The following is a 15,059-nucleotide window of genomic DNA, read 5'->3' on the forward strand; positions in this document are numbered from 1 at the left end:
TGAGCTCTCTTATTTTTTTGCATTACAATTCTTAATACACCTTTATACCATAATTTATCATATCTCTGTATATAAGATACGTTGACACCAAATTCACATCTTCATACATGTATTTTGTATAATGATGAGGCAAAAGAGATTAACGGGAGAAAAGCATGCAAATTTCATTTGATGTTAATATTTTAATTTCTTTTATGTGCACATCAGGATCTTCACAGGAAAGAATTGAAGTGGAAAATAAACATTATTTTAATAAGATTTATTGGTATAGATTCACTTTGGCATTAACTCCCTATCAGCATTGATAAGAATGTTTTTCCTGCTACAGGGAGAGTACTTTTCTCACAAGAATTTATGCTATTTTTAGATAGAAAGATACAGGTACAAGCCATACAAGTATCTGCTCTTTCTCAATCACCTTTAATTCAAAGTAATCAGCATGCCAAAGCAGCATGTTTTGAGATGGCATGTTTTGATTCCCCTCAATGATACTTCTAACAGGACTTTCCTCCACTTTCATTCTCTAAAATCCATGTCACTGTGTGAAATGGAGTTTTACTTAAAATATGGCAATAAGAGATAGAAGTTACAGCACAGAAAGGGAGCAACTTAAAACTATTAGATAGAGTGGTGGTAAAGGAGTTAGAAAGCAGAAATTTGCCCATTACTAATAAGGGAGCACTTTAGCAGTATCTAGAAAATCACAAATCATATACAAATTATATCCCTATGGTCATCAATTCCATTTCCAGGAATATTTATAATCAGATCTATCTATCTCTCTCTCTGTAAAGGGATTGAAACCAGGTACAAAGCCACATTCCCAGTCCTTTTTACCTTTTTATTTTTTATTTTGAGACAGGGTCTCACGATTGTTTAGGGCCTCTCTGAGTTACTGAAGCTGGCTTCGATCTTATCCTCCTGCCTCCACTCCCAAGCAATTGTGATTATAAGACTGTACCACAGTGCCTGATGCAATAGATATAATGTTATCCTTTCAAAATTATATCTGCAGAAGTATATTTATTGTGGCTCCATTTGTAATTTTAAAAAATCAGTTAAAACTCAAATGTCCATCAGCAGGAGACAAGTTAGAAACAAGCCATTCATGGGGATGCATGCCTGTAGTCCCAGCTGCTTAGGAGGCTGGGGCAAGAGGACCACTTGAGCCCAGGCTCTGGGGTCAGTCCGGGCAATACAGTGTAAAGTGGGGGTGGGACAAATTAGAAGTAAATTTACTCTTCTTGCGTTGATATGCAAATATCTCTAAGGCAGGGTATTAAGAAGAAAAACCAGGACCAGGGGTTGTGGCTCTGTGGTAGAGTGCTTGTCTAGCACATGTGAGGCCCTGGGTTTGATCCTCAGCACTACATAAAAATAAATAAATAAAATTTTTAAAAAAAATAAGTTTCATAACATTTAGTACACTACAATTTGTGGAGAGAAAAATAGAGAAGGAAAACTACATGTAGGTATTTTCTTATATATGCAAAGAATATTCCCAACATTTCCTGAAGTATATGCAAGAAACCAGTAACTACTGGTAGAAGGAGAGTAGGCAGGTACAAGAGATACATTTTGGGGCTGGGGATGTGGCTCAAGCAGTAGCGCGCTCACCTGGCATGCGTGCGGCCTGGGTTCGATCCTCAGCACCACATACAAACAAAGATGTTGTGTCCGCCAAGAACTAAAAAATAAATATTAAAAAAAAAAACCAAAACAATCAGGAAGGGAAATTCCCCAGAACATGGGTGAATGTGATTAATGAGAAAAAGCGTTTAAAAAAAAAAAAAGAGATACATTTTGAATTTAGAACCATATACTGTAGTCTTTCTGCATATCATATTATTTAAATTAATGTATACTTTTAATTATATATATTATATATGTATACAGTCATATATGTGTGTATTATTATATACATATATGTAGCATGCAAATATGTATATAGTATGTGTATACATACCTATGTCTTATATACATAAACATTTAAATGGACAAAATGGAGTTTGGCAAATCTAGTTCCCACAAGCCTCTGAGGACTATGCCTGCAGCTCTTTCTATTTTTACCTTCTCATCTCTTCTACTCAGTCCAGGACTTACCCCTCTTTTCTCCTTGTCTTCAGGGAAAAGCTATAAGACTGACATGTGGTCTAATATAGCACTTAATTCTCTATTAATCACTTTCCTCTAGAAAGAACTGACCTGATCTAATCTTTCATCACCTATAAGAGTCAGTAAGGAGTGTTTCTAAAGACAGTGTTTTAGGACTCTGGTTTTGACCTTTAACAAAGCAAAAAATATGCACATTATTTGAATTTAGAGTTTTCTCTTCCAAATTGAGTTCAAATTCTTAGGCTAAACTCCCTTAACAGACTTTGAGGCAGGAGTCGAAGGGGAGGTACACTCTCTTGGCACCTCCAGAATAAAAGCTAGTTTCCTTTCATCATTCCTAATACATAGTTAACACTGAAAGGATCATTCTTATTCATCAGTCTCGGCAAGGATCTTTGCTTCTATTTTTGAGGATAAATTCCTATGTAATAGAGTGATGTCAAAAGTTTAGAATTTCCTCTGTGATTTAAAAAAAAATGATTGTTTTTGCAGCTCTGGGTGTCAAACCCAGGGCCTCAAACATGCTAAGCAAGTGTTCTGTCACTGAGCTATTCCTTTAGCCCTAAAAAATAATTTTTAATCTTGGAAAGGCATTTTTTATTTGGAGATTAGATATTTGCCTATTTTTCTACTTTGTTTCACTTTTTACATCAGATTATTTAATTTATATGAAATTTATTTTGGTGAAAATTGGGAATTAGGATATAACTTTATTACTCCTCTGAATAATTAGCTAATTATACCAGCACTAAAATTCTCCCATTTTTAGGAATTTATGTTATCTCCCTCACTGTAGACCAGTTTTTTAATATACGCATTAAGGTCTGTTTCTAGCTCATTAATTTTGCTCCATGGAGCTATTTTTTCACTATTTGGAGACAGTTTTTAATTTTGATTTTAAATTTTTATAATAAAAAGGGAAGAAAAATTGCCTAGTGCCAGGTACAATGGCTTGTGCCTGTGTCCCAGCATTTTGGGGCTGAGGCAGGCGGATTGTGTGAGCCTTGGAGTTGGAGGACAGCTGGGCCAAATAGAAAGAAGGTCCTTTCTTAAAAAAAAAAAAAAATCTACAGAGAAAGAGGGGCCTGGGATGACCATGAAGACATAAAGGGGAGGGATATGGTTAAGACAAGGCAGTGCAGAGTGCAGAGTGTGTGTCAAGGAGTCATTTAGAGTTAATAACTGAGGAGCTTAGCAGCACTAATGGCTTGACTGTGTGATAAAGCTCATCAAATTGTTGCAAGAGGAAAAGTCTCACATCAAGACCCTCAATCCACAGCAATCTAAGAGCAAAATCAGAGGAATCCTATGTATTACCCTTCTATTTGATCCATAAAGGTATATTGAGACCTGCTATGTGTCAGACACTATATTAGCCTGAGCTTAAAGCAATGAACAGACAGAGGATCTGCTCCCAGGAGCCCTCTACAAGTAGAGAGAGATGTTGACCCTGCAGCAGAATATTTAGTTAATGGAAATTATGCCTCTTGTTTTCTTTTGTGGATGTTTGTCAATTTCAGCATCTCAGAACCTGAATCTTCTTATGTTTGGGTTATTACTTACTGTCTGAGGTTGAATTATTTAAAAAGTAGTACCCTAGGAGATTCTCATGCTTGAGATTTATTGGAAAAGGGTTCTTAAGAGAAGGGAGATGGACCCATTCTAGCTGCAAGGATGATAAGAAACATCATCTCTTAGCTGGGCACGTTCCTGTCATGAATAAAATCAATGTTTTTTAAAAAAGGAGGAGAGTAAAGGAAACAGGACAGGTCAGGGGGGAAAGCTAAGCAAGGAAGTGGTATAGCTGGAGACCCTTTGGGAGCTCTGAACCATAAACTGTACTTCAGATTTCGTCCCACCTTGAGGCAAGGATGTCACTTTTGAATGTCTGAATCAGTCAACCATTGATTGAAGGCTTCTAATGATAAGTAACCTAATTTCCACAGCTAAGGTTATCACCATTAATACAGGAAAAGTTATGAGATGTGTACTAGCCAGATAAAGAAAACCTAGGTGAGAGGTCCAGGTCTGCCACTTTGGAGATTAAGCAGCCTCAGAGGGCTAGTCTGTTTACTCTGTGGATGGGATAGTGAGCAGCAACTGTTCCTAAGGTTTGGCTCTACCATCTACTACTGATGCCACCACTAATAGTCCTCCCACCATGCTATTTACCTCAATATCAAATGCTTTTATATTCATGACTGCCATGGAGCTCTCATTTGGAACTCCGACAACTTCGGCTAGAATACTTGGTGGTATAACTTTGGGATTTGGATTAAAATTCCCTGGAGTGGGTGGAGCGGCACGTACTGCATCTCCTACAATTTCCACAACTACCACCACCACTGTCACTGCCATAGCTACTACCACAATCACAAGTGACTTTAACCTGAATCTAAGATCACTGACATCAACTGGAATTAATAACAATGATCCAGTCAGTGTTTCTTCTGTATCCCTTACTTCAACTGTTAATTTAATAATAACTCCACTGATGATATACGGGCAGCTGGATGGTCTGATAAATAAGTGATGCCTTGAGTTAGAGGATCAACGGAAGTATTTTCTTCACCAGGCCAATGCTTGAAACTGCACATTGATTGAGGGCAGTGAAGAGATTACTATTTTACACGGAAAAGTGGAAAAAGTGAAACTGAATCAGAGAAGGTTAGAATGAGATTTTTATCTTGTCACAGCAGAAGGAACTCAAAGATCTGTTGACTTCTTTAGAGAAGTCTGTGAGGGACCAGAGTGTGTCTGTTTACCTGCAGCATGCAAATGAGGAGTGTGAGAGGACTCTTGATGCAAAAGAAGGTAGAAGAGAGAACAAAGATTTTTTTTTTTTTAATGTTTGCTTTTAGTTGTAGTTGTCAATACCTTTTATTTTATTTATTTATTTTTATGTGGTACTGAGGATTGAACCCAGGGCCTCTCACGTGCTAGGTGAGTACTCTACTGCTGAGCCACAACTCCAGGCCCAAGAAGAACAAAGATTTTTAAGGACTGTCATTGCAAGGAGCAGGAACACAATATGAAGATTGCCTTTGACTCACTCAACAACCATATCTTTAGCAGGTTGATTATGGATTGTTACCTATATATCCCAAAGATGTTAAATAGTGTTTACAGTTACTTATTCTTTGTGCATGCTTTTTCCCCATCAAATTACTATGTTGTTAAGAATTGTACTGTAATTTTTTTCTCAGAATTAAATAAGTTATATCAGCCCCTTTGCTCAGGCAGCAACCCATTAGATGTTGATTCTGCATGTGCAATACATATCTTACTCTCCTAGATTCCACATACTACCACCATTACACATCTTCCTTCTCACTCCAACTGAAATGTGAAAAGATGTCTACCAAATATACGCATCAATTAATCTTTACTGTGTGCTAGTTAAATTCAATGTCAAGTGCTAGATATTTCAAAGTCTCTCTCTTCAATGGAGCATACTGTATAGTTGGAGATATAATTAGTTAAGATCTGTATAAATACTGTATAGACAAAACAAGGAACTATTTTATGAATTACAGAATGTATGTCATAGAATTTCAGAGAAGGGCCAGGCACAGTGACTTATATCTGTAATCTTATTGACTCAGGAGACTGAGGCAGGAGAATTGCAAGTTCAAGGCCAGCCTGGACAACTTAACAAGACCTTGTCTCAAAATAAACCTCAAAAGGATCTGGGGGTACAGCTCAGTGGTAGTGAATGTTAAAACTTCAGTACCACAAAAAAGAAAAAAGAAAGAAATTCAGAAAAGGAAGGAACAGTTAAGATAAATTAGGACTCAAATAGATTTTTTTTGTTTGTTCTGTTGTTGTTGTTGTTGTTATATGTGTGTGCTGTGGTACTAGGGATCTTATACATACTAGGCAAGTGCTGTACCATTGAACTATACCCTCAGATTTAAACTAGATTGTTTTTAGAAGACTAAGGTTTAGGGCCAATGTTGTGGCTCAGTGGTACAGCACTTGTCTAGCATGCGTGAGGCACGGGGTTCAATCCCTACAACATATAAAAACAAATAAAATAAAGCTATTGTGTCCACATACAACTAAAAAAAAATACTTTTTAAAAAAGAGTAAGGTTTAGAAAATTCAGGGTTTGTTTGTTTTTTCCTTATACACATATCCTGGTGTTTTATTTGGTTTTATGATATATAGTTGTTGATCTTTGTGTATTTATTTATTTGCTTTTCAAGAAAATGGCTTCTTGTTAGTTTTGAAACATTGGAATTTCTTGTCTTTTACTTAAGTCATATATAAATGTGATGTTCTAAAAAATAAAAGCATGACACTAAAATAAAATAGACCACTTATAAGAAAAGAAAACCTAATGAGACTCAAACCCTGCACTACATTCACCTTATGACCCCTATCACTGCCCTGTGACCATGATCATGACCATAGCACTAAACAAGGCTCAAGCAATAAGGCTCTCTTTGAACTTACATTTAAAAAGCCTTCAGCCTAACACAAGCCAAAACCCTGAATATGGCTCTTGCAACCACAGATTTAACTCTAGCCTTTAAGCTAATCCTAGTCCCCTTGCTTTTTGTTTTTGTTTGTTTTTGATACTGGGATTGAACCCAGGGTACTTTAACACTGAACTACAGCCCCAGTTTTTTGTTTTTTTTTTTTAAACAGGGTCTTATTAAGTTGCTGAGGGTCTTGCTAAATTGCTTAGGCTGGCCTGGAATTTATAATCCTCCTGCCTCAGCCTCCCAAATTGCTGGGATGACATGTCTGTCTTCCTTGTCTCACTATAACCCTAACTTTAGTCATATTCCAAACATACCTTGCCCCTAGCCCCAGTCCTAAACCCTGGGGTATCTTTAACCCTAACTTGATGGCTCTGTTTATATTTTCTGTTAAGTTCAGTTCTCCATTCTTTTTTCTTTTAATTTTTTATTTGTTCTACTTAGTTATACATGACAACAGAATGCATTTCAATTAATCGTACACAAATGGAATGTAACATTTCAATTCTCTGGTTGTACATGGTATAGAGACTCACCATTCGTGCAATCATACATATGCCTAGGATAATGATGTCCATCTCATTCCACAATCTTTCCTATCCTCATAAGCCCTCTCCGCCCTCCCCTTTGCCAAACGCAAAGATCCTCCATTCTTCCCATGCCCCCATTCCATCATAGATCAGCATCCACTAATCAGGGAAAACATTTAGCTTTTAGTTTTGGGGGATTGGCTTACTTCACTCCAACCCCATCCATTTACCTGCAAATGCCATAATCTTATTCTCTTTAAATACTGATTAATATTCCATTGTGTTTATAAACACCACAGTTTTTTATCCATTTATCTATTGATGGGCATCTAAATTGTTTTCACAGTTTAGCTATTGTGAATTCAGCTAGTATAACTGATGTGGCTATGTCACTATTGTATGCTGATTTTAAATCCTTTGGATATAGACTGTGGAGTGGGATAGCTAGGTCAAATAGTGGTTCCATTCCAAGTTTTCTGAGGAATCTCCACACTGCTTTCCAAAGTGGTTGCACCAATTTGCAGTCCCACCAGCAATGTATGAGAGTACCTTTTTGCCCACATCTTCTCCAACACTCATTATCATTTGTATTCTTGATAACTGTCATTCTAACTGGGGTGAGATGATATCTTAGAGTAGTTTTGATTTGCATTTCTCTAATTTCTAAAGATGTTGAACATTTTTTTTCATATATTTGTTGATCACTTGTATGTCTTCTGAGAAGTGTCTGTTCAGTTCCTTAACCCATTTGTTGATTGGGTTGTTTGTTTTTTGTATTAAGTTTTTTAAAATTGTTTATATATCCTGGAGATTAGTGCTCTATCTGATGTATGTGGGGTAAAAATTGGCTCCTGTACTGTAGCCTCTCTTTTCACCTCTATGATTGCCTCTTTTGCTGAGAAGAAACTTTTTAGTTTGAATCCATCCCATTTATTGATTCTTGATTTTATTTCTTGTGCTTTAGGACTCTTGTTAAGGAAGTTGGGCCTAATCTGACATGATGAAGATTTGGGTCTACTTTATCTTTTATTAGGTGTAGGGTCTCTGGTCTAATTCCTAGTTGAGTTTTGTACATGGTGAAAGATAGAGGTTTAATTTCACTTTGCTACATATGGATTTCCAGTTTTCCCAGTACCACTTATTGAAGAGGCTATCCTTTCCCCAATGTATGTTTTTGGTGCCTTTGTCTAGTATAAGATAACTGTATTTATATGAGTTGGTCTCTATCTTCTATTCTGTACCATTGGTCTACATATCTGATTTGGTGCCAATATCATGCTGTCTTTGTTTGTTGCTCTGAGTATAGTTTAATGTCTGGTATTGTGATGCCTCCTGCTTCCCTTTTTTTGCTAAGGATTGCTTTGGCTATTCTGTGTCTCTTATTTTTTCCAAAGGAATTTCATGATTGCTTTTTCAAGTTCTATGAAGAATGTCACTGGGATTTTAATAGGAATCACATTAAATCCATATAACAGTTTTGGTAGTATTAACTCTGCTTATCCAAAAACATGGGATATCTTTCCATCTTCTAAGATCTTCTTCAATTTTCTTCTTTAGTGTTCTGTAGTTTTCATTGTAGAGGTCTTTCACCTCTTTTGTTAGATTGATTCCCAAGTATTTTTTATTTATTGAGGTTATTTTGAATGGGGTAGTTTTCCTAATTTCTCTTTCAGTGGATTCATCAGTTATGTATAGATTTTATATGCTGATTTATGGGTATTGATTTTATATCCTGCTACTTTGCTGAATTCATTTATTAGTTCTAGAAGTTTTCTCGTGGAATTTTTTGGATCTTCTAAATATAGAATCATTTCTTTGGCAAATAGTGATAGTTTGAGTTCTTCTTTTCCTATGCGTATCCCTTTAATTTCTTTTGTCTGTCTGATTGCTCTGGCTAGAATTTCAAGGACTATGTTGAATAGAAGTGGTGAAAGAGGGCATCATGGTGCACTATCTTTTACATATGTTTTTGTATGGGATTGACCATGATTTTATTGAGAATTTTTGCTTCAATGTTCATCAGGGATATTGGTCTGAAGTTTTCTTTCCTTGGTGTGTCTTTGTCTGGTTTCAGTATCAGGGTGATGTTAGCCTCATAGAATGAGTTTGGAAGGGTTCCTTCCCTACTTTTCTATTTCATATAATAATTTGAGGAGTATTGGTATTAGTTCTTTTTGGAAGTCTTGTAGAACTCGGCTGAGAATCTGTCTGGTTCCATTCTTCTTATTAAATCAGTGAGCTTCCCAGCATTTTTGCAATATACTCTTTTTAAAAATATTTATTTATTTTAGATGTAATTTGACACAATACCTTTATTTCATTTATTTATTTTTATATGGTGCTGAGGATCAAACCCAGGGTCTTGCATGTGTGCAGCGAGCGCTCAACCGCTGAGCCACAACCCCAGCCCCCGCAATATACTCTTGTTTTGCTTAAATCAATCAATGATCAGTTCTATTCCTTCCAATTAAGAACCCTTACTAATGCAGGAACTGTTACCATGAGTAGATGCTGGCAAAAGGCCCTCAGTTATTGGAGCAAACTTAGAGTAGACATCTAGTCTGCTTGGGGACAAAGGCAATGAAATCCAGATCTTGTTAAGGTATGGGGATTTGGCAGCCTTTCACAGAATGTTAGAAAATGATTGTGTAGGACTGGGGGTGTAACTTAGTGGTAAAGCATTTGCCTAGCATGTATAAAGACCTTGGTTAAATTTCCAACAAAACACACACACACACACACACACACATAGTTATTCAAATTGTTATCACAGTTGTTTAAATTTTCACATGGAATGAACATTCATTGGAAGAAAATGCTTTAGAGCAATAAGTGATTGTCAAAGAACATACATATAAATTTTTTAATGAAAGAATTTAAGACTTAGAGGTTAAGATTACTCTTTCTAGTGAGTCTGGAGAGAGTTAAGTTCTTAAACTCTTGATTTAAGACATGGATTCAAACCCAGGGAATCTCAAAGACTGTAATAAAAGAATCCCCTAAAACTACAAGGCTTAAACAGAAAAAAGTTGAATTGTATGACTCTTGAATCACATCTGCTGAATTCACAGTCCTATTTTCTTAGTAGGCTAACTGAAAGCTAGATTCAATGATGGCCTATACTGAATATGGTTGTGATGTCTGAAATTCTGGGATATAATATAGACCAGAAGTTCTCCAATTTTTCTTGTCTCAGGGTGTCTCTACACTCTTCAAATATTGAAGACCTTAAAGAGGTTTTGATCAAGTGTGCTCTACCTTTAGATATTTGTCATATTAGAAATTCAAACAGAAATCTGAAAATATTTTAGTAATACTTAACTAAAGAATTAAGTAAACTCATATTTTTGCATAAAACATTTTAATAAAAATAACTTCAAAATAAAAAAAGAAGAGTAACATTGTTTTATAAATCTCTTTAGTGTCCAGCTTAATCAGAGAGAGCAGGATTCTCCTACCTGCATCTGTTTTCACTTTGCTGAGATGTCCACTGAACATGAGAGATTGAGAGAAAAGGCAAAAAACACCATAGTACTATTATGAAAATGGGTTTGAGCTCATACATTCTCTGAAAGGGTCTCTGGGCCACACTTTGAAAGCCATGAATATAGAGAAAGTTCTCCAAAGACTTTGAAAGATTCTAACCACTGCTTAAATATGTGCCACAATTAGAGTCTGAAAGAATTTCCTTCATCAAAGTCTTGAGAAATAAATTGATTGAGAGAGGAGCATAAACTCTTTTTTAAAGCACTGGGTGGTTTTTCTCTGGAGGCTGTAGATACTAGTGGGACATGTCATGGCTAGAATGAACTCTTTCATTTCAGGAGGAACAGCAGGATCCCAGGAAGGTCTGAACCAACAGCAGCTCTTGACTGTGAGAGCCAAGGTGGACATGATTGTGGTAGTAGCCAGCAGGTACAGAGATAAAATTCTTACCCACGGGGATATCTAGTATTGGCTATTTGAATATGTAGCCTTTATTACTCGACCAGGTGGCAGTATACTAAGATATTATTGATTTTATGACCCAACAAAAAAATTCAGCTAAGAGCCAGGCATGGTGGCATACACCTGTAATCCCAACGGCTCGGGAAGCTGAGGCAGAAGGGTTGGAAGTTGAAAGCCAGCCTCAGCAACTTAATGAAGTCCTAAGCAACTCAGTGAGACCCTAGCTCTAAACAAAATCCAAAAAAGTGCTGGGGATGTGGTTCAGTAGTTGAGTGCCCTCTGGGTTCAATCCCCAGTTTAAAAAAAAAAAAATGAGGTTAGGAAAACACGTATGCTTTGAGATGCTGTGATAGAGCATCATGGCCCCTTCCCAGATTGCTAGACCTAAGGCTTAGTAGAACAGAAAATCTCTGAATGAAAGGGAGGCACAAATGCCCATGAGAAAACATGATGATAGCATAAAGAAATTTACCATACATCTTCTTCCTGGGTGTTCCCAGTAGTATTTAAGTTGCCCATCACAGTAACAGTGTATGAGAAAAAGGGAAATGCCCAGACTGCTGGGGGAAATTGATTGGGCACTAGTTTGGGGATAACAGTACCAGTAGGGTTCCCCTCCACTTGTTCCTCTTGGTCTGTCTCCTCTGATCAGCACTTGCTCCTTCAATTCTCCCCTTTTTCTTCTGAGTCATCAGTTCATTTCTCTGCCATTAACTCACTGTATTTTAAATTTTTCCTCCAAATGAATTTGATAAAAATTGATATATTTTAGCAAAATTGAAACTAAGCCTATGACCTCAAAAAGAGATCAGAAATCAGAATAAAACAATATCCAGCCGGGTGCAGTGGTGCATACCAGTAATCTCAGTGGCTCCGTAGGCTGAGACAGGAGGATCATGAGTTCAAAGCCAGCCTCAGCAATGGTGAGGTGCTAAGCAACTCAATGAGATCCTATCTTTAAATAAAATACAAAATAGGGCTGCAGATGTGGCTCATGGTCAAGTGCCCCTGCGTTCAATCCTTGGTACCCCACGAAGAAAAAAATCAATAACCAAAGAAGAAATTGAAAATTTTTCAAAAGATCTTCAGGCCCCTCAACAAGCAAAGTCATGCTGACTTTTTTCACACCAGATTCACTAATCATATGTATGTTCTAGGCAAACTTGTCACAAAAAGACTTCTTATCTTTTAGAGATACATTCAGAAATATTTATGAATGAGATTGATATCTGCGATTGAGATTTTCTCCAAAATAATTTCAGGAATAAGGGAAGTGGCTGAGGATGGGAAGTGACTGATAGAAATAGACTGGTTCTGCATAAATAGTTGTTGAAGCTGGTGATGAGTAGTACATGGGGAATAATATACTATTCTCTCTATTTTTATGTTTAATTTTTTCATAATAGAATATGTTTAAAAAAAAGAAAAACTGCTGAAGGGCTAGGTACGGTGGTACATATCTATAATCCCAGCAGCTGGGGCAGGAAGACTGCAAGTTCAAAGCCAGCTGAAAGTATAGCTAAGTGGCAAAACATCTGTCCAGCATGCGTGAGGCCCTGGGTCTGATCCCTAGCACTAGCATGCATGTGCTGGTGCGCATGCACACACACACACGCTTGCTGAATATATGCTGATATTGCTGATTGGAACCCCAAAAGATGAGACAAGTTCCCTAGAGAAATAATATTGGAATAATCTCTTTCACAAGAGAAAGAAGAACGAGGCAGAAAATAGAGAGAATGAAACACACAGAAAATCCTTCTGGAGATTACATTCTCTGAGTTGAACGTATTCTGAGATTTTGCCTAAAACTCATGTCTCGGTGAATACCCTATGATTAATAAAACGTCTTAAGATTTTCTTCTAGTAAAAAAACTGTTTCTATTTGAATTATCTAGGAACACAAAGAACCTAAGATACTGAAAGGAGGGAGAAATGTGGCCTGCTAGCCAGAGAGCTAAATTCTCCCACATTATTCTGTTTTCCATCTCTCCGTTCTCTGTTGTTGATGTATTTGTCTATTTCTACAAATGAAATAATACCTTCATTTCTCTAACTTTATTTTTCTATATAACTTTATGTTTCTAGTTGGGATTAGTATCCCTTGGTTGTTTTTTAATTGTCATATTCTTTTTTATTTTTTAATTTTTTCTAGTTGTAGATGGACACAATATCTTTATTTTATTTGTTTATTTTTGTGTGGTGCTGAGGATCAAACTCAGTGCCTCTCCTGTACTAGGCAAGCACTCTATCACTGAGCTATACCTCCAGCCCTGTCTTAAATATTCTTATGGATTTTTCTTTCCATATGAACTTTAGAATACAGTGTCATTCCCTTCAACTTTTCTTGGCATTTCATGGGAATTATATAAAATTCACTGATCCACTTGAGGATAAATGACATATCACAACATTGGGTCTTTCCATCTGGTTAACATGTAATCATTATCCTCGGGTCTTAGTCAACTCTAATTAAACATGACAGCCTTATATTAGCTGAGCTTGGCCAGACAGCTGGGGGGCCTCGAAGTAGAATAGACTGCAAAGACCCACAGAGGTCAGAGACCTGCAATGAATCATTCCCAGGCCCAAGGCAAAACACAACAAGAATCATGGAATGGACTTCTGAAAAGTGTAAACATCTTTTCAAGATTCTCAGACTTACTAAAAAGGGCAGAATGGGCTGATGGGGACTGATGGGGACTGAGGCTGTGTGTGAGCTGGGAAAGGCAAGCGGAGGGAAACTGAGGATGCTGCTATTTCAGTAATAGTGTGCCTGTCTCTGGTTTCTTGTTTTTGTCTTAATTTATTACACATTCTTTCTGCATACTTTTGCCATTGTTTGGTATACTCGCCATTGTTTTCCACTTTTTAAAAATCATGTTCTTTCAGACGTCTCTTTTGTAAACATCTTATAGCTGGATTTTTTTTTCTCATTTCTTTCCACCCACTCTGTCTTTTTTTCTGAAAGGGGATTTAACCTTTTAATATTTACTGTGATCATAGATTAATCATTGGCCTTATTCTTGTCACATTTCAGAGTTTGGTTTTATTATGCTGTATCGGTTTCCCTTGGGTTGATTTGGGTGTCCTATAGCTATTTCTATTTCTCTAGCAATAACCCCTAACATCTAAAAAAAACTGTACTTCTCCATATATTTATACATTATGCAGGTTGAAATCTTTACACTTGCCCTTTTCATCCTTTTCTATCACATTCCAGATTTTTTTGGAAATAGTATATTTTCGTGAAAATTATAATTATTTTTATGCTTAAATAATTCTTTAATAATACATGCAATAACTATCCTAATCACATTAAAATTATTTACACTTTATGCTGGTTTCAGCATTTACAGGTTTTTTTTGTTTGTTTTTTTTTTTTTTTTTTAAAGAGAGAGGTGAGAGAGAGAGAGAGAGAGAGACAGAGAGAATTTTTAATATTTATTTTTTAGTTTTCGGCGGACACAACAACTTTGTTTGTATGTGGTGCTGAGGATCGAACCCGGGCCGCACGCATGCCAGTCGAGCGCGCTACCACTTAAGCCACATCCCCAGCCCATTTTGTTTGGTTTTTGATGTTTAGGGTTGAACTAAAAGACTTAGACATGCAAAGCATGTGTTGTACTACTGAGCTATACTTCCAGCCATTTTTAAAAAAAAAATAATAATCTTTTTTACATTAGAAAAATTTTAGATTAATAGAAAAATTGTAAATATAGGACAAATGGTTCCTATAGGCCCCACATCCAGTTTCCCCTATTATTAACATCTTACAATTATGGAATATTTGTCTCAATTAATGAACAAATATTGACGCGTTATTGTAAACTCAAGCCCACATTTTACTCAGATCTAGTGAATATCCTTTATTCTGTTCCAGGATCGCATCCATGATACCATCTTACATTCAGTAATCATGCCTCCCTCCTTAGGCTCCCCGTGACAATTTCTCAGGCTTTGGAGCCCTTGACAGTTT

The 15,059-nt window shown here is 36.6% G+C and overlaps 1 pseudogene; it reads left to right on the forward strand.

Moving 5' to 3' along the window:
- The first annotated feature begins 4,321 nt into the window (after nt 1-4,321).
- The window catches only part of LOC143399675 (uncharacterized), an 83,571-nt pseudogene continuing 72,833 nt past the window's right edge, over nt 4,322-15,059 (forward strand).

Source organism: Callospermophilus lateralis, chromosome 1 (assembly GCF_048772815.1).
Source record: "Callospermophilus lateralis isolate mCalLat2 chromosome 1, mCalLat2.hap1, whole genome shotgun sequence".
Taxonomy (NCBI): domain Eukaryota; kingdom Metazoa; phylum Chordata; class Mammalia; order Rodentia; family Sciuridae; genus Callospermophilus; species Callospermophilus lateralis.